This window comes from Panthera tigris, chromosome D4 (genome assembly GCF_018350195.1).
Source record: "Panthera tigris isolate Pti1 chromosome D4, P.tigris_Pti1_mat1.1, whole genome shotgun sequence".
Lineage (NCBI taxonomy): Eukaryota > Metazoa > Chordata > Mammalia > Carnivora > Felidae > Panthera > Panthera tigris.
The window spans coordinates 17,835,170-17,853,633 of NC_056672.1; the positions used below are offsets into that span (position 1 = coordinate 17,835,170).

The window sequence follows — 18,464 nt, forward strand, 5'->3', positions numbered from 1 at the left end:
AACCAGGAAACAAAGCGTGCCCATGCATACTTAAATAACCCAGCCATTTCTTAACAAAATATTAGCAAACTGAATTCAACAGTACATTAAAAGGATCATATACTATGATCAAGTAGGATTTGTTCCAGGGATGCAAGGATGGTTCAATACCACAAATCAATCACCATGATATACCACCTTAGCAAAAGATAAAAATCATGTGATCATCTCCATAGATGCAGAAAAAGCAACTGATAAAATCCAACACCTTTTCCCAATACAAACAATGTAGATATAGAGGAACCAGATCTCAACACAATAAAGGCCGTATATAACAAACCCACAGCTAACATTATACTCAACAGTGAAAAGCTAAAAGCTTTTCCTCTAAGATCAGGAATAAGACAATAGTAAGAATACTTACTCTTACCGCTTTTATTCAACAGACTATCGGAAGTCCTCATCATAGAAATCAGACAAGAGATAAAAGGCATCCGAATTGGCAAAGCCATAGTGAAACTGTCATTATTTGCAGACGACATGATAGGATAGATAGGGGACCTAAAGACTCCACCAACAACCATTAGAATAAATGAATTCACTAAACCTGGCGGATACAAAATATTCAGAAATTTGTCACCTTTCTATATTGTAATAATGAAGTAGCCGAAAGAGAAATTAAGAAAACAATCCCCTTATTAAGGAGTGCACTTGCTGTGATGAGCACATGTTGTATAGAAGTGTTGGATCATTACATTGTGTATCAGAATCTAATATTACACTATATGTTAACTAACTGGAATGAAAATAAAAACTCAAGGGGAAAAACCCCAATATACAATTGCATCAAACAGAATAAAATACCTAGGAATAAATTGAACTATGGAGGTAAAAGATCTATACTCTGAAAACTATGAAATATTGATGAAAGAAATTAAAGATACAAATAAATAGAAAGATATACTATATTCATGGATTGAAAGAATATTGTTAAAATGTCCATACTACCTGAAACAATTTATGATTTAAATGTAAACCCAAACAAAATACCAATGGCATTTTTCACAGAATTGGAACAAATAATCTTCATTTTTTTTTTATGGAACCATGAAAGACTCTGAATAGCCAAAGCAATTTTGAGAAAGAAGAATGAAGCTGGAGGCATTGCACTTCCTGATTTCAAGCTCTACTATAAACAATATGGTATTGGCACAAAAACAGACAAACAAATCCATGGAAGAATTGAGAGTCCAGAAATAAATCCACACGTATACAGTCAATTAGCTTATGGCAAAGGAGGTGAGAATATACAATGAAGAAAAGACAGTCTCTTTAATAAATGGTGTTGGGAAAACTGGACCACTACGTGAAAGAGAATAAAATTGGACCACTTTCTTATGTCATATACGAAAATAAATCCAAAATGCATTAAACATTTAAGTGTAAGACCAGAAATCATAAAACTCCTGGAAGAAAATATAGGCAGTAAGCTCTTTGACATCAGTCTTAGCAATATATTTTTTTGGATCTGTCTCCTCAGGCAACAAAAGCAAAATTAAACAAATGAAACTGCATCAAGCTAAAAAGCCTTTGCAGAGCCAAGGAAACCATCAACAAAACAAACAACCTGCTTAATGGGAGAGGATATTTGCAAATGATCTAACCAAAAGGGGTTAATATCCAAAAAATGTAAAGAATCCATACAAATCAATAGCCCCCCCAACAAAGTCCAATTTCTCACAAAAGAAATCACAGACGGCAGACACATGAAAGCATGCTCCACATTTCTAATCATCAGGGATAAGCAAATCAAAACTATGAGATGTACCTCACACCTGCCAGAATGACTAGTATCAAAAAGATAAGAAATAACAAGTATTGGTAAGGATGTGGAGAAAAAGGAATCCTCACGCAGTGTTAATGGGAATGCAAAATGGTGTAGTCACTGTGGAAAACAGCATAGACGTCCCTCAAAAATAAAAATAAAAATAGAACTACCACGTGATCCAGCAATTCCACTTCTGGGTATCTATCCAAAGAATAGGAAAGCACTAATTCCAAAAAGTATATACGCACTGCTGTGATTTTTGCAGCATTATTGAAAATAGTCAAGATATGAAATCAACTGAAGTTTCCATTAATGGCTAAATGGAGAAAGAAAATGTGGTACAAGTGTACAATGGGACAGTACTTATACATAAAAAAAGAATGAAATATTGCCATTTGGGACAAAATGGATGGACCTAGACGGTACCATGCTAAGTGAAACAAGTTGGAGAAAAGCAAATACTGTGTGATTTCACGGATCTGGGCAATCTAAAAACAAACAAGACAGACTCAAATACGGAAAGCAATCTGGTGGTGGCCAGCGGGAAAGGGGGGTGGGGATGGGAGAAACGGGGAAGGGGACAAAAGGTAGACGCTTCAGTTATAAAATTAAAAAGTCACAGGGGTGCGACGTACAGCGTAGGGAATGTAGTGAGAATATTGTAACAACTGTGTACAGTGACAGATGGCAGCTAGATTTATGGTGGTGATCACTTGGTAATGTATATAAATGTTGAATCACTCTGTTCTACGGCTGAAACTAACGTGATATTGTATGCCGACTACTCTTCAACTAAAAACAAACAAACAAACAAAGAGCCAGCTCCCCAGTAAGCTCTGCCTTAGTACCACCTGTACTGACCGAGGTGGACTCCTTCTGTCGTTATGACCATTTTCCACGCCTGTGCTCTTAAACGAGCTCTATGATTAGCCATGTTTTCGAAAGATGGACAAGGATGAGCCTTCTCCTTCTCTCTCTCCCCCTCTGGCCCTCTCCCCACGTCCTCTCTCCCTCCCGGTCTCCCCGCCATTCACTCCGGACTTTCCGTCCCTCACATCGCCAAGCCTCTTCTCAGGTACCACCTCTGCAGCGATTCTGTCCCCGCTCCCCCCCTCCGTGCCCAGGTCACTCCTCTCTCCACCCTGCTGGAGTCGATTTTTACATTTGCTTCTGCGCTTATGAATGTCTGCCTCCCACTCCAGACTGTAGGCTCCATGAGGGGAGGAAGCTCGTCATACCTCTCAGTTTACTATTATCTTACTACTAGGTTAGACCTTGCTGTCCTTTGCTTTTACTCCACCTGCTACCCCCCACCTCTGGCTCTGTGGGAGCAAAACACAATGATTTAGAATGGGGACCCACTTAGGCCATTCCCACAGAACACAGTGGGAGGAGGTGACCAGACATCCACAGACCATGGAGGGTTTCCTGGGGCGGGGGGGGGCGCGCACCTGGGTCGTTCAGTCAGTTAAGCATCCGACTTCGGCTCAGGTCGTGATCCCTCGGACCATGAGCTTGAGCCCCACGTCGGGCTCTGTGCTGACAGCTCAGAGCCTGGAGCCTGCTTCGGATTCTGTGCCTCCCTCTCTTTCTGCCCCTCCCCTACTCGTGCCTCTGTCTCTCTCAAAAGTAAATAAACATTAAAAGACATTTTTTTTTAATGTAACTATAGGGCACCTGGGTGGCTTGGTCAGTTACACATTCTACTCTTGGTTTTGGCTCAGGTCATGATCTCGTGGTTCACGAGACAGAGCCCCGTATCAGTCTCTGCACTGGGAGCATGGAATCTGCTTAGGATTGTCTCTCTCCCTCTCTCTGCCCCTCCTCCACTCATTCACCCTCTCTCTCTCTCTCTCTCTCTCTCTCTCTCAAAATAAACATTTAAAAAATATAGCTATGATGTCAACAGAAACAACGTCAGTCTCCTTGTGCTGTCTCAGGCTAATAGACAACTCTAAAATAGAAATGAGATGATGTCTATCTGTATCAGTAAGTGTTTCAGGCCAAACTCACTCTCTAGGCGGCCAGCAGAATTTCTGACTCTGTGCTGGAACCTTCCTCCTCTCTCTGATGCCCTCCATCAAGAGGCCTTACGCCATAGCATAAAGGTGGCAAATCCGGAATGCCCCTTGGCCACTCACTACGGCTCATGCTAAGCGGTAACTCAGAGAAGCAAGCAGCCTGAGCCTGGGCCAACATGGCCGTCACCCTTCCAAAGGACTCCAAGAGGAACAGCAAAGAGCAGTGGTTCTCAGACTGGAGTGGGCCTCACCATCACCTGGAGAGGCTGTTCGAACGCAGGTTCCCGCCCCCCACACCCACCCCAGAATTTCTGATGCGGTCAGTTCAAGGTGAAAGCTGAGAATTTACATTTCTAATAAATTCCCAGGTCACACTGATGCTGCCGGTCCCACCCTCAGAACCACAGCACTGATGTTAGGTGTAGACCTAGTACTTACACTGGAGGGATGTGGGTTCAAGTCCCAGCTCGGCCACTTGCCAGGTAACCTTGGATAAATTCCTTGATTTCTCTAACCCTCACTTTCTTCATCTAAAAACATCACGACGACACCCCTGCTGGGCATTCAACAAGCTGACGCAAGGTGGCTACACGTGGGTACCAAGCACCTCTCCTCCCCTCGGCAAGAGGGAACCCCTTTCCCTGTTCCATGCGCAGCCCCCACATTCCCAGGGTCGCACGATGCTCCGTGTGACCCTCCCTGACAGGTGATGGCGGGCAGGGTGCCGTGAATTTGGCTTTCTACAGATACAAAAGGCCTCTCCGGAAATGTCCTGCCCACAAGGGCAGGACCGAGATAAGCGTCAGGGGCTACTCAGCCTACCTCACAAACAGGTAACAAGGCTATTGCAGGACCCTTTTCCTGTGAGGAGGGTCGCTCATGGCTTTCGGCCCTGAGACCAAGAAGTTAAATGACGCATCCAAAACCACACAGCTCTTAATGGCAGAGCTCCAAAGTCAGGACAAACGCATCAGCTGACTCTTCGGTTTCTGACTGACGTTTGGAATCTCGGCACATTAGTTTCTATAGCTACTGTAACAAACAATCACAGCCTGGTGGTTTAAAGCAATACGTATTTATTCTCCCGCAGTCCTGGGGCCCAGAAGTAGGCCGGGGGCTCTCCCAGGGTAGAAGTCGGGGTGTCCGCAGGACCGCCCTCCAGAAGGTAGAAGAGAGAGCATTCCCTTGTCTCCCAGTGTCCAGCACTGTTTGCCTTGCGTTCCTTGGCTTGTGGCCCCTTCTTGCATCTTCGAGGCCAACGTCAGCGTCTGTTAATCTCTCTCTACTGACGTCATTCCATCTCCCTCTAGGATACTTGGGTCCCCCCCACCCCGATAATCCGAGCTAACTTCCTCATCTCAAAGTCTCTAGCTTAATCACATCTGCAAAAAAAAAAAAAAAAAAAAAAAAAAAATCCCTTTTTGCCATATATAACATTCACAGATTCCGGAGACGAGGACCCGGTTAGCTTTGGGAGCCCTTATTCAGCATACTATACTCACATAGACCATCTAATCCTCCGAGCCACCCCCTTTCATTAGAAAAATAGAAATGATAATATACACTCACGAGAAAGTTGCTAGGAGGTACACTTTAAATTGCTAAAGAAATGTACGTTGGATTTTTAAGTGCCTCCTGCATTCTTTTGTGTTATACTAATTCATTCACTCTATTCATCTACTCACCTTTTATGGAACACGTACTATGTGCCGGGTAGCGTGTTAGCTACATGGGATATTAACGTAAAGAGGAACTCTGCCTGTATGGGTTTTATACTGTAATTAAGACAGATAAATGCTCCAGAGAAAATGCCCTGATGCACTATGAAAAGAAAGAGAAGGAAATGTTCTCTAGGGATATAACAGAGCCAGCAGTCTGTCCTCTGGGCGGGAGGCAGGAGGAAAGCTGAAGGAAGAGACTAGAAAAGGACAGGAAAGTGCAGAATAGCCTCGAACATCTGGAAAGTGCCAGGAGTCTCTCCCTGCTGGAGCCCTGAGTGCAAGGAGCTAAGGCACAGCGTGAAAGAGAGGAAGAGTGCGGACCAGGGTTGACTGGGAACCGCCCGCGCGCCGCGTAAAAGATCTGCCTGGTACTATGTGCTCCGGGAGCCCCTAAAAAGCGTATGCAGCCCCCTTGATATCCATCCCACTTCCTGCAGAAGTGATAGCTCCTGGCAGGAAATCCTGAAAGTTCCAGCCTCCTGACAGATACCAAACGTCGGCAGAGTTCTCTGTGAAGCGGTACTGATTTAAGTGCCTCCTGCCTTTTCTCCCTTACTGAGACACTTTACGGATTACAGTGTCAGAATTTTATTTTTAGAGCCTCTTGTTATGGCGAGCCATTATCTCCCTTAGGATCTCTGCCAATCTCATTTTTAAATCATTAATTCCCTAAAATTATTCTTCTACCCTCGGATCCCATTTAACTCCCTACTCTGCAGTTCCTTTTGAGAAAGTTCAAAAGATAAATTCACTGTATTATTAGTATATCAGGTATAGCACAATCATTCTTATTGCTCATGCAATACACACACACACACACACACACACATATATATATATTGGATATATATATTTTGCAACCTGGGTGGTTTTCCTGACTGTTGGTAAGGGAGATGTAAATTTAGTTGAGGACATCTGCTTCCTATATGCGGCATCCCTGGTCGGCTGCACCCCTCACTTTACCTCCTGAAACATAGCACCCCTCTCTAATACGCTTTTGTCTGCTGATCTCATTCTCTCCAGAAACTTTAATAAATTGGCAGTGCGCTTCTGTGCTGGAAAGACATTTTGCATTAAAAATTGGGTTCGCAGCAGGCAATCTGCCTGGGGACCACATGTCTAGGAAAGGAGTCATTTTTTAACTAAGAATATTACAAGCCTGGATGGGATAGGGCTTGTGTCCTCTGAAGCACAAACGTCTATCCTCCTGCAAGCAAAATTACTCTACTGCAGGTTGGTGATTAACCCTGTCAACTAACTTTCGGGGCAAGTCCGGCCTACTCACACATTCTCTTCTGGGGTTCTACCGCGGTGGCTTCTGGAACCTATTATACTCTACTGCTTACAACCTGTACTCCAATCACCACTCCTTGCCAGCACTTTGATTTGCTTGTCCTTTTGTTCCCCCATGGCTGATATTAGCTTCTAACCATGCGAACTATACAGAATTTGCGAGTTTATTGTAGTTATCATTTACCAACTCCTGTGCTGTCATGTAAGCTCGCCCAGAGACGAGACCTGTGTTTTGCCCACTATTGTACCTCAATACCCGAGACGGTGCCTGCGCGTAGGGGGTGCTGAATAATTACGCTGAACGGTAATACAGACGTTTCCGTGGAGCGATCAGCTGCCAGGTAACTCTTTAGCATCCCTTTACCTCAATCACGTCCACCTATGAATTCACCAAAATGTTTTGACCGCTGTTTCACGTGGCAAATGGTGGTCCAGATCGTGGGCAATTATTCCTGATCTCCAAGACCACCTAACCCCGTGGAGGAGACACATGTGGGCAGAAATACCAGTGGGTATGTAGGATAAGTTAAAAATATGTACCAAGCACCACAGAGCACAGAAAAAAAAAAAAAAAATCAATTTGGCTGCATAACAGTGTGGTAGGGAAAAGAGTGCAGGCAGCTTTCGGTGGTAAAGAATGAGTTTCCCAGAATGTTGTCTGGGAAAGAGACAAGGGAGTAGATAGATACAAACCAAATGGATACTTTAAGTGAGAGAGTACACAGTGGGCTTGGAGAACCGACAGTCTCTTGGGAATGCCAGAACCTAGCGATGGGTCTCAGGTGTCCCCCTTTCACAAGCCAGACTGGAGACAAAGATTCAACTACAAGAGGTTTATTTGGGTGATGAAAGAAAATGCCGGCGGTAGAGTGAGAACATGAGATCAGGAAGAAAAAATAGCCGATGAGAGTTATCTTATCAAGCCAGCTGCCACAGAGGGGACTCAAACTCAGTGCTGAGGGGAAACACCGGAAAATGATATAGAAGACAGGCCTCAGTTAGCTCGCTGGAGGGGTGACGGAGGGAAGATCTTCAAACACTAAATCCCCATCATCGGCCGAAGAAAACTCCTGGGGGTCAACAACCTGGCTCTTCTGGCCTGCCGTATGGACCCGTCAGAGCAGCCTTCTGAGACACTAGAGAAGGTCTCACACTCCTACAAGCTGGTGCTCTCCCCTGGAAGCTGGTTTCTGCACACCAATCAGGTAGAGGCAAGGATGTGTCATTCTTTGGGCTTTACTCTGTATTGGGGGGGGGGGGGCAGCACTGGATGATCTTAGGCAGGAGGCTAGAAGTGTGAATTAGTGAAACATCATTTTGGTTCCAGAACGGGGGTGGGATGGGGAGAGTGGATAACGAGTCCAGGAGACCAATGTTGAAGATAAATCTCCCACTTAAAAGAGGAGAGATTGCACTAGAAGACATGTGGTGGTGCTGGAGATGGGGAAGAGATGACAGAAGTCAGATGTTCATGAGTTAGGGTTGACAGAAACTGTGAGTGACTGGGGGAAGGGTGGGGCCGGGGAGGAGCTCCCTCCACTGACTCCCCAGCTTGGATGGTGTAAGTGCTCCCCGAGATGGGGAGTATGAGGGATACGAGTACTGAATTAACATGCTTAGTCTTATTGAACATGTCGACTTAGAGATACCTCCAAAGTACCCACCCGTAGAGTCTGGTGGGCCATAGATACAGGATTATTGAACTCAGGAGACTGATTAGACTGAAGTGCTATTTAGGAATCTCCACTTTGCAGAAGATATTTCAAGATTGGGGAGAAGAAATTCCAGAATAAACAATTAGACACTTACGACAGAGGAGTAGTCTGTTGAATGTTACTAGGACAGCCTTCTAGCATGGGGTCCTTTGCCAACCTAAAAATGGCGGCACCATCGATAGTCTCTGGGTATTGCTTTGCCTTTATTTCTCTTTACAAATTCCCGCAAGGATTGTTTTTTCCCCTCAGCATAGATAAGGAGGAACAAGACATGCTGTGTGATTTGGGGCAAGTTGTGTCAATGCTTACGGTTGGCTCCTTCATCTGTGAAAAGGGCATCTCCTAGGTGGAGATCAGCTTCTGATGGTCACCTGAAGAGACTTTCCAGAGAGGTAGACTTTCCAAATCTCGCTTTCTCTCCTGAACACAAAAACATAGCAAACTCACGCCCTCACCTCACTCACTAGGCACTTAGCCTTGTTGGCACAAGGACACTCCTTGATGAAACTCCAAGCATTGCCTCCACTGGCATGTACCTTTAACCTGCTGCTACCGATTCATCCTTTACCAAAGACTCGGTTCCTGACTAAAAAACACCTTTTAGAATGGTCACAAAGTCCAAGTAAGCAGCTGAAACCACAACGATAAGAGCCCTCCGTGACAATTTACCTTTCTTCTGCATGGGTTTTATGCCCGAGCGTCTACACATGCGTGGCTTTTCTGCCAAACGGTCATCCTGGCCACGAACGGGATGGCCCCTCCCCAGGAGTGCATAGATGATGACAATTTCTTTCACCACCTTGGCATCTAAACAGGACACTCTATCTGGCAGCGATGAAATGAGCTCCCAATCGTTTATGGCATGGCTCTGGGCGGGATGGGCTGTGGATGCCTGCACTATATTTTACCCCATCAACTCTTGCTACGAGGGTGTCAGAGAGGGAACACAGCCGCTCGATGTTGAGCGGGCCCAAAAGACAGCCACTGGCAAAATATCGCCTGTGGAATGTATATAAACATCAGAGTTATGCCAGGAGTTGTAGCTTCAAAACATCTGCCAGATCATCACAAACAGCTTCCCTCCCATTCTCAGACCAACAATACCACTATGATCCCTTTACTCCCTCAAGTTCAAGGCCATGGATTGGACTCCTCTTTTTCCCCCCCCTCATCTCCTATATGCACCCAACATGTATCAATAATAGTAATAGCATTTATTCATCATTTATTACATGTCAGGTGGCCCCCCCACGGTCACAGAGGACTCGCACAGAGTTTCCCTGACGTGCTCAAAGCCACCCTGTTTAAGCTTTGGACTCAGGTGCTGACTTGTTTCACTATTCCCAGAAATATCATGCTGTTCACGCAGAGCGGCTGCATCTTTCTTTTGAAATGACCAAGGTAGGAAATTCACTCACGCGGAAGCCAATCTGGGCCTCGTGCAAAGACATTTCTGATACAGTTTTCCAAAAGTGGAAGAAGTGAGTTCTCCATGCCTCTCCGTTTTCATGCCAACACTGGGCAGTCCCTAGACTAGAACGTCACTGAGACCATTGATCCCTGGGAGAAGGGAGGAGGCGGCAGCTAGCGCGAATGAGCTCAAAAGCCCACCCTTCCCTGAGATCCTGGGACCGGGTTTTCTGGGAACCACCTTGTCATCACCATTTTGGTTGCTGTAGCTCCAGCCCCCACCCTGACCTCCTGAGGCCACCTCCTAGCTGGCTTCCCAGCTGTCCCTTCCAATTCATCCGGCTTCATCTGGCCACAGCGACTGTCCACCAAATTCGTTTCCATCTCCGACTTTTCTCCTTAAATCTTCAGCGGCTCCCTTTGGCCAACCACACCCATTTCATCCATCTTTGATGTTTCGTGACCTGGCTACATCCTCGATCCAAACTCATTTTTCACTTGCTCAAACTCCATTTCTACTTGTCCGTCTAACCACGTGCCTGGGTCACAGAGACACTGTGCTTATTTCCGCCTCCAATCCTTTCTTCTCCTCTCCTAAAATATTTTCTCCTTCCCCCCCCCCCCGACCACCTTACCGTATCTATTTTTTTTTTTTTTCGGGCCCAAGTCAATTTTGTTTCAGTACAAAGAACTCTAATGAATTTCTCCCCCCAAGGCACAAATCAAGTTGGTGTTTTCTCCTCCTTTTCTATTCGTGCAGCAAAGCCACGGGGACCCCCAAATGAACAAGAAATCACCCTGTCCTCTGGGAAGATCGCAATCAGAACCAGCTGCCCTGTGTAGCCATTCGATTCTCAACACTTGATTCCACATCGGCTCATGTTCCTGCTTGTAGGAGCCGATTCTGTCTGTCTCTTGAAGGGTACACGGTGAGCTCTCCGAACGCTGCTTCCAGGAAGCAGTAGGCAAGCAATAGCTCCAGGTTGCATGATTGGGGTATCTAGGATTGCGGAGCTTGAACTTACCCCCATATTCACACAGGCACACACACGTACACACCCACGCAGCCTGCCAATTATTTGGATTTTCAGTGTAGTGGAAAGCGCACAAGGCACCTGAAATCAGACAGACCTGCAATAGAACCCCATCTCCCGGCACTTTCTGGAGAAAAGGAGTGTGGCAAAACCCCAGTGAGAGGAGCAGTGTGAAGGCTGACCCCCTGAGTTTACATTGCCGCTCTGCCACCAGAATAATCCTTCATTCAATCATTCGCTGCCTCAACATTGTCAACAGAAAAAGGAGGCCACCGTGGTTCACAATGTACCCTTTCTTACTTTAAGGTTATTATTATTATTTTAAAGGAGTGAGTCGATATGTGTAGAGCATTCAGGACAATTCCTAGCAGATGGCATCACGAGTAAGCGTTAGCTATTCTAAATAGCACTACTCATTCAGGGGTGCTGGGGTGGCTCAGTCGGTTAAGCGTCCGACTCTCGGTGTCAGCGCAGGTCATGATCTCACGGTTCGTGGGTTCGAGCCCTGTACGGGCTCTGTGCTGACAGCATGGAGCCTGCTTGGGATTCCTTCTCTCCCTCGCTCTCTGCCCCTCCCCTGCCCACTCTCTCGCTCTCAAAATAAGTAACTTGAAAAATATAAAATAAACAAATAAATAAATAGCACTAATTCAGCGACCTGGGGCAGACTGCGTAAATTTCCTGAGCCTCAGTTTTCTCATCCTTAAAATGAGAGCAAGGCTAGGGGCGCCTGGGTGGCTCAGTCAGTTAAGCGTCCGACTTTGGCTCAGTGCTGACAGCTCAGAGCCTGGACCCTGCTTTGGATTCTGTGACCCCGTCTCTCTCTGCCCTTCCTCCACTTGCGCTCTGTCTCAAAAACAAATTAAAAAAAAAAAATTAAAGATGAGAGCAGTGCTGATCTCTGTAAGATGCTCTGAGAACTTAATGTGGAAGCACCGAGAAAGCACCTAGCTTTCCCAGAAGAGGCTCCCTATCTCTGACTCCAGGCCTGGGCTTCTAATCCCCCCACACCGCAAGGAGATCTTCCCCCTGCCTCTGCTCCTTTCAGCCCTTGTGCACACCGGTCACTCATGCTACCGTAGTTAAGCGCTTGTTTTTATCCCATAGAAAATGGGGGCCTCCCACACATTCATCGTTAGAAAATTACAACCTAATTACGCTGAATGATTGCAGAAGCAAAGACCGTTCAAGTTCCCCCGAGCCCACAGGCAGCTAGCTTTTCCGCAGCCTGTCCCGGCCCGTTTTGGCCAACTGCAAACAGCAGGAGAGAGGCATCGGCCCTCTCCGGGAAGGTTTGGGGCCCCGGGCACCTCACACCGTGTAAAATCAGGTTGAGAGGAGAATCAAGAGCAACCTTGAAAGCAAAAAGGAGTCAAAGCAGGTCAGACAGCCCCTGCAGGGAGTTTGGGAAGGGGAGGAGAGCCTGACTCACCAGTTAGGCCTGCAGGGATCATGGGAACTGAGTTTCCATGGAGTTTCAGGCTTCCTGAGCCCAGGACACTGAGCCCCGCCTTGCTGCCCGGCAGCTGCAGACCTAAGCCAAGAATTGAGTTCTAAAGGCCCAGGACCCCCAATTATGGGGCCCAGACTGTTACCTTGAGTGCCCCCCTGTTGCCTAGAAACGTCGAAGAGCCCCCGCCCCCAGACAGCAATGTAACCAGTGCAGGAAGGTGCTACGGTCCCTTGGGGAGATGCCAAGGGTCTGCCGGGGCTGGGGCTGGCAGGAGAGAGTAGAGGTTAGACCAAAGGGAGGAGACTTTGATCTTGCCTCAAATACTGAGGTGCCTACCTTGCAGCCAATCTGGCTCTTCTCCCAGAGGAACTGAATTGTTCTCAAGGCTCCTATAGACTTCCCAGAGCTGTTTGTCGCTGGAGGAACGCGAAGGGTTTTCGCAAGGTCCTCCTCTGTTCTCTACAGGAGGTCTCCGTCTCTGTAGGACGAGGCAGAGAAGACAAGTTCTCGGGTCTATATGGTAGAGGGATGTAGAGGCTGCCATTTCACTGCAGACCAAGGCTCTCAACAGGGTGGTTGGCGTGCAGAGATCCATGCTGGACGTTTAAAGGAGATTATCAAGGCATCAAGGTACAAGGAAAGACCAGAGCACATCGAGTCCTACCATTCTGGAATGTTTTGATAGGGCCAGAGCCCTCTCATGATATTAATAATGCCTAAGAGACATCTCTTGAGTTTATGTTAAAGTTGTACAAATCAATTCATAAGCAATTCCTGACCACTGTGATAAGAGCGGAATAAAGACCAGTTAGAGTCACAATTGTATGTTATTGCTAAGCGATATCACCGAAAGGCAACTAGAGTGATGACAGGGAGGGATAATGCTGACCCAAAAGGCACGTCAGTTGTTCCTCTATTGGCAAATATTGGTTTGGGGTGCCCACAATTTTCTAGTCAATTAATAGTTCTAGAATTGTAGGTTTAGGGTGGAAAGTGAAAAGGCAGAGGGTTGCCATTTTCCTGAATAGATCAGACTACAGCTCGGTGCTCATTACACAGGACCACGCCTGTTGAGTTGTTGAAAGTGAATAAAATGTTTACTAAAGTTAGAGTCCATTCATCTAAGCGGTCCCTGAACAGTGGTGGAGGAATGAAATCTTCCCTAGATATTTTGTTTCTATTTACCACGCAGTTCTAAACCAACCACAGTAGAAGAAAGGACATTATTACCTAATCTTAGGGAACTATCAAGTTTGGGGCAACTGAACTTATTTTATAAAGCTGAAGGGAGGTTAGGGGCGCCTGGGTGGCTCAGTCATTTAAGCATCCGACTTTGGCTCAGGTCATGATCTCCCGGTTCATGGGTCCAAGCCCCACGTCGAGCTCTGTGCTGACAGCTCAGAGCCTGGAGCCTGCTTTGGATGCGGGCTCTCTCTCTCTCTCAAAAATAAATTTTAAAAATCTTAAAAATTTGAAAGCCAAAGAGAGGTGAAATAATTTTTTCGAAGCCACCCATACAGTAAGAAGGGACTTGAGGTGGGAGTGTCTCTAAAGGTTTGTGCCGTCTCTTGTGCTGCTTATCTAAGGGACCTGGTTGTGCCCCCTGGACCCGTAACAGCTAACTTTTATGGAGCACCGACTGTGTGCTGTTATCTTTTAAAGTACACCTCACGTATTCACCGATTTAACCCTTCTGACAATTTTATGATGCTGTGATTATTTCCATATTACAGAGGAGATGACGGAGGTTCTATTACTTGTCCAAATTCACACAACTGGCACAAGGCAGCCCCAAGTTTCCCATCTAGGACACCTGTACCCTGCTTCTCCCCTCCCAGTCATCTAAGCACATGGGGGGCAGCGGGGGGGGGGTTACAGGAATCTTGAAGAGGTGGGGGGTATCATTCTGCCTATGGTGGGACCCAGTGAGGTTTCAGTCCCAGATTCCATGCTCTGGACCGAGTCTGAAACTCTGATAAGATGCAAACCATATAGACGTCTTTATGAGAATCTCACATTCTAGGAGAGACTGTCCGCAATACAGAAGGGGGTTGGTAGGTAGGGAAACACCCGAGACTCTCTGTCTCTGACACCCGGGGGGTGAGACCTTCTGCCCCATGGCTTCCCCCACCCACCCCGTCCCCACACACAGAACGCATACACTCACAGCCTAACAATACTGGCCCATTTTCGTTTTTAAAAAATATTTTTAAGTTATTTATTTGTTTTGAGAGAGAGAGAGAGAGAGAGAGAGAGAGAAAACACAGGTAGGGTGGGTCAGCACAGAGCCCACCGTGGGGCTCGAACTCACAAACCGTGAGATGGCGACTTGAGCTGAAATCAAGACTCAGACGCTTAACTGACTGAGCCACCCAGGGGCCCGCCCCCGTGTTTATTTCCATCTGTGGACGGGCTCCACCCTCCCAGAGACAGAGAGGAAACTGACTTGTCCTGACACCCACCGAGCCTGGAAGCAAGTCTATCCCCGGCCACTCACCTGAAGACATAGGTAGTCAGGGCTTGCGTGGTGCCAGCTGCGTCGCAGAGCCAAGAACCCCACGTCCAGAACCTGACGGGGTGAAACTCTGCCGGGAAGAGGCCGCTTTGTGGGCCCCGGCTCCCCGGGGTTCACCTACTCCTGACAAACTCTCGCCTCAGCAGCCCGAAAAGGGCAGCGCCGTGGCCGCGGGGCGCAGGGAAGCGCTGCCCTGCTTCTCTCTGATGCAGGAGGCTGTCTCCAAAGGGCGGCTTATAACCGCTAACTTGCGTGGGTGGCTATCTTGCAGCTGATTTCCCTTGAGAGGTGGTTGTTCTCCATCCACAGGGTCAGTAAGAGTAGCTGCCTCCTGGCCACCACCCTGTGTAGCCAATTGAGTCTTCAAGTGCCCTCGGGGGGGTTAGGGGAGGCACGATCTGGGATCCGGGCTTTGAGCCACGCGTCAAGAGTTAACATTTCGATGCTGAAACTCCTTACTTTGGCAAATGAGGCCGACGGCCCTACCCCACGTGATTACTGGAGGTGCAATGAGCTAACCTACCCCCAGTACCTGATAATGGTCACTAATACTCCGAAAGCCGCTGGGCCGGGTGCGGGGGTCGGTTTCCTCGTTTGATCCTCACCACGTCCTGTGAGAGACTGTCCGCGATACTCCGGAGAAGAATGTCAGGGAAATCTGCGATTTGCTTCCCGTCAGATAGTTGGAGAAAAAAGCCCACATCAAACCCAGCCGGGGATGACTCCAACATTTGTGTCTTTGCCCAACCCCAGGGCTTCCTACTAGGTCGGCCTGCGGCGGGCACACAGGTACTTTGGTTCACCCCGCCCCCCTTGGTTTTGATATGCATACTTGGGCTTTTTAAAAAGCACAGTTTGGTCACTCCCCATACAACATATGGCATCCCGAGTAATCAAATGCCTACCCGGTCACTAAGGGGCTGAGGCATTCTGGGTGCTGTGCTCCATTCAGACCCATCGCCAGGCAAACCAACAGATGTCTTAGAAGGCAGCATCGACTGCCTGTGAACGGGCAGTGTTAATGATGACCCAATAAAACGCTGCGTGTCAATTACCAGCTACAGCCAATTACTAGCTACAGAGCTACCGGACGGATGGAGCCCTAGGTCTTGGGATGCAAACTCCTCCTCCTTCCAGGAGCTTCCCCTTTCTCTTAATTAGCAATTAGGCTGCAATGCTTTAGACCAGCAGGTTAGGCTTGAGGAAAGACTAAGGGAGCGCCGGAAAGGAAAGATGGAGCCAACATTTCTGCAGCCTGTGGCTGCCGAGGAAGAAAAGGAGGCTAATTTGAGGACGTTCCCTCCCTTGGGGCACTGGCGTGGGGGACGGGCCAGCAGCTGTACTCTGAAGGGTTTAAGAGCAAGTAATAAACGTGGGTTAGGGAGGCTCCCTGGGTCGCCATAGAAACGAAAGTGGAGGATAACAAGCCTCATCCTCATGCCTGTGTTCCAGGACCCCGACCACCACGGAGAACATTGGGTTTTAAGCTCCTCAGGGAAGGCTTTTGGGCTTTAACCGATCTGATCTGCATGCGAAAACTCCTGTTTAGTTCGAGGGCGTCGGGAAGGCTCCATGGTCCTGATAGTTTCACCTGCCATCCTTCATCACCTCCAGAGTGAAAGGATGCGGAACAGCCCTTCGGGCTCACTGGGGTGCACACGGGACCTCTGTCCACCCAAGTCGTTCCCTTTCTCGGTTAGTCTGCCTCGGTGTCCCTCACCCGAGTGTGACCTGCCTCGGGTCATCGGTGATGTTTTCCAAAAGGTAAATGAGTCATTCTTTCAAATGACGGTCACCCACTTGTGTCCCTGTATCTTGACCCCCGGATCCCCTCGCTGTGAACGCATCGGATAATGTACAGTTTCCCCCAGGGGAGTGGTCCCACTGCGGCCACAAGTGGTGGGGGCATTGGGATAGCATCAAACCCAAAGACCAGGGGGACTGAGTGCACTAGAGAATCTGTAGAAATTCTAGGCTCCGGGCACCCGGGGGGCTCAGTCAGGTAAGCGCCCGACCCTTGATTTCGGCTCAAGTCACGATGTCGCCGACGTGGGATCAAGCCCTCTGTCGGACTCCATGCTGAGCGTGGAGCCTTCTTGAGATTCCCTCTCCCTCTCTCTCTGCCCCTCCCTTGTACGTGCATGTGCTCTGTCTCTCAAAATAAATAAATCAACTTAAAAAAAAAATTCCAGGCTCACTTTCAGAAATAATAAAGATAGCCCACAAAATAAAGAGACCAGCAAGACATTTTACACACCTCAAATGGGCAATAAATCAATTTCCATCTACCATACTGTACTTACAGGAAGTATTCATGATCCTGCAGTTTCGATGATAGGCTTTATTTATTTTATTTAATTGCAGATACTAATCACACTCACGCCCTTTGTCCCCTCTTGTGTCTGGTTTTACAACCAACTGTTCAGTGTCTTTTCAATTTTAGCATCCTTAAGCTAGAACTTTGAGGGACTTTCACAAACACAGAGGCAATGCAAAATTCTCCTAATTGAGGAAAAGATATACAAGGACCAATCCATCTATACTAGATTTTCATATAAATTGGAGGAGCAGAGAGAGATTACTATAATTCTGGTTATAAATGATTTCTGAGGAGCCCGTTTATTTTGCTTTCGGACAGCAGTTAAAGCAGTATAGAAAATTCCTGTGCAGAGCGCCAATTAATTATTTTATTCATTCAAAAATACCATTTGGGTTTCCTCTCAGGAGCTTCTAATCTAGTGGACAGACCAAACTGCTTGTAAAAATCTCAATTTGGGATAAACAGAATTGCCTTTTAATAAATACTGGCCACTTTCTCAGAGAAAATAAATTTGGAGAGTTTTTTCAATCATTGGGGAAATTTGCTCTGTACAATGTGCCGGCTCAAAGTTCACTTGTTTTCACAGTGAATTCCTTTCCGATACCCTTACCTCACCAAATGCTTCAGACCAGGCTTGTGCTCAAGGTCCATTTTTTTTTTTTTTTTTTTTATAAATAGCAAAGCTACTCGGAACGCCAAAAAGGGAATTGAATCCATACCAGGGAAACACTGCAGAAGAGAGTCTGGACTCCGGCTAAGACATACCTGGGTCATAGCCCAACTCTGTCACTTACCTAGCCGAATTAATTTATGCAAGATGTTTCATCTCTCTGAGCCTCCGTTTCTCATTCATAAAAGGGCTGTTGTCTGGATTAAACGTTACATAGAACAGAACGTAATACAGCGGGTGTCGGTGAATGGGAACTTCACCGATGTAGTGGTGATTGCTACATCACCACTACGTTCCTGTGTGTTGGCCAAAGCTTCACTTTGGATACCCCCCCCTTTTTTTTTTTTAGCAGCCTGACTGTGGTCAGGGCCCAAACAACAGTGGACACGCAAAGGATCAACTCTTTTTTTTTGTTAATTTTTTTTTTTAACGTTTATTCATTTTTGAGACAGAGAGAGACAGAGCATGAACGGGGGAGGGTCAGAGACAGAGAGGGAGACTCAGA

General features: G+C 47.0%; 1 protein-coding gene and 1 long non-coding RNA gene across 5 annotated transcripts in view; one reads left to right on the forward strand and one right to left on the reverse strand.

Moving 5' to 3' along the window:
- The window catches only part of LOC122232935, a 47,813-nt gene extending 43,017 nt beyond the window's left edge, over positions 1-4,796 (reverse strand). For all 3 annotated transcript variants that reach the window (XR_006210319.1, XR_006210318.1, XR_006210320.1), the window contains exon 1: positions 4,651-4,796. This is a non-coding gene — a long non-coding RNA (uncharacterized LOC122232935). The remainder of the gene's footprint in view (positions 1-4,650) is intronic.
- PCSK5 (proprotein convertase subtilisin/kexin type 5) overlaps positions 1-18,464 on the forward strand; it is a 447,842-nt gene that overhangs the window by 321,967 nt on the left and 107,411 nt on the right. The gene's annotated exons all lie outside the window — the stretch shown is intronic.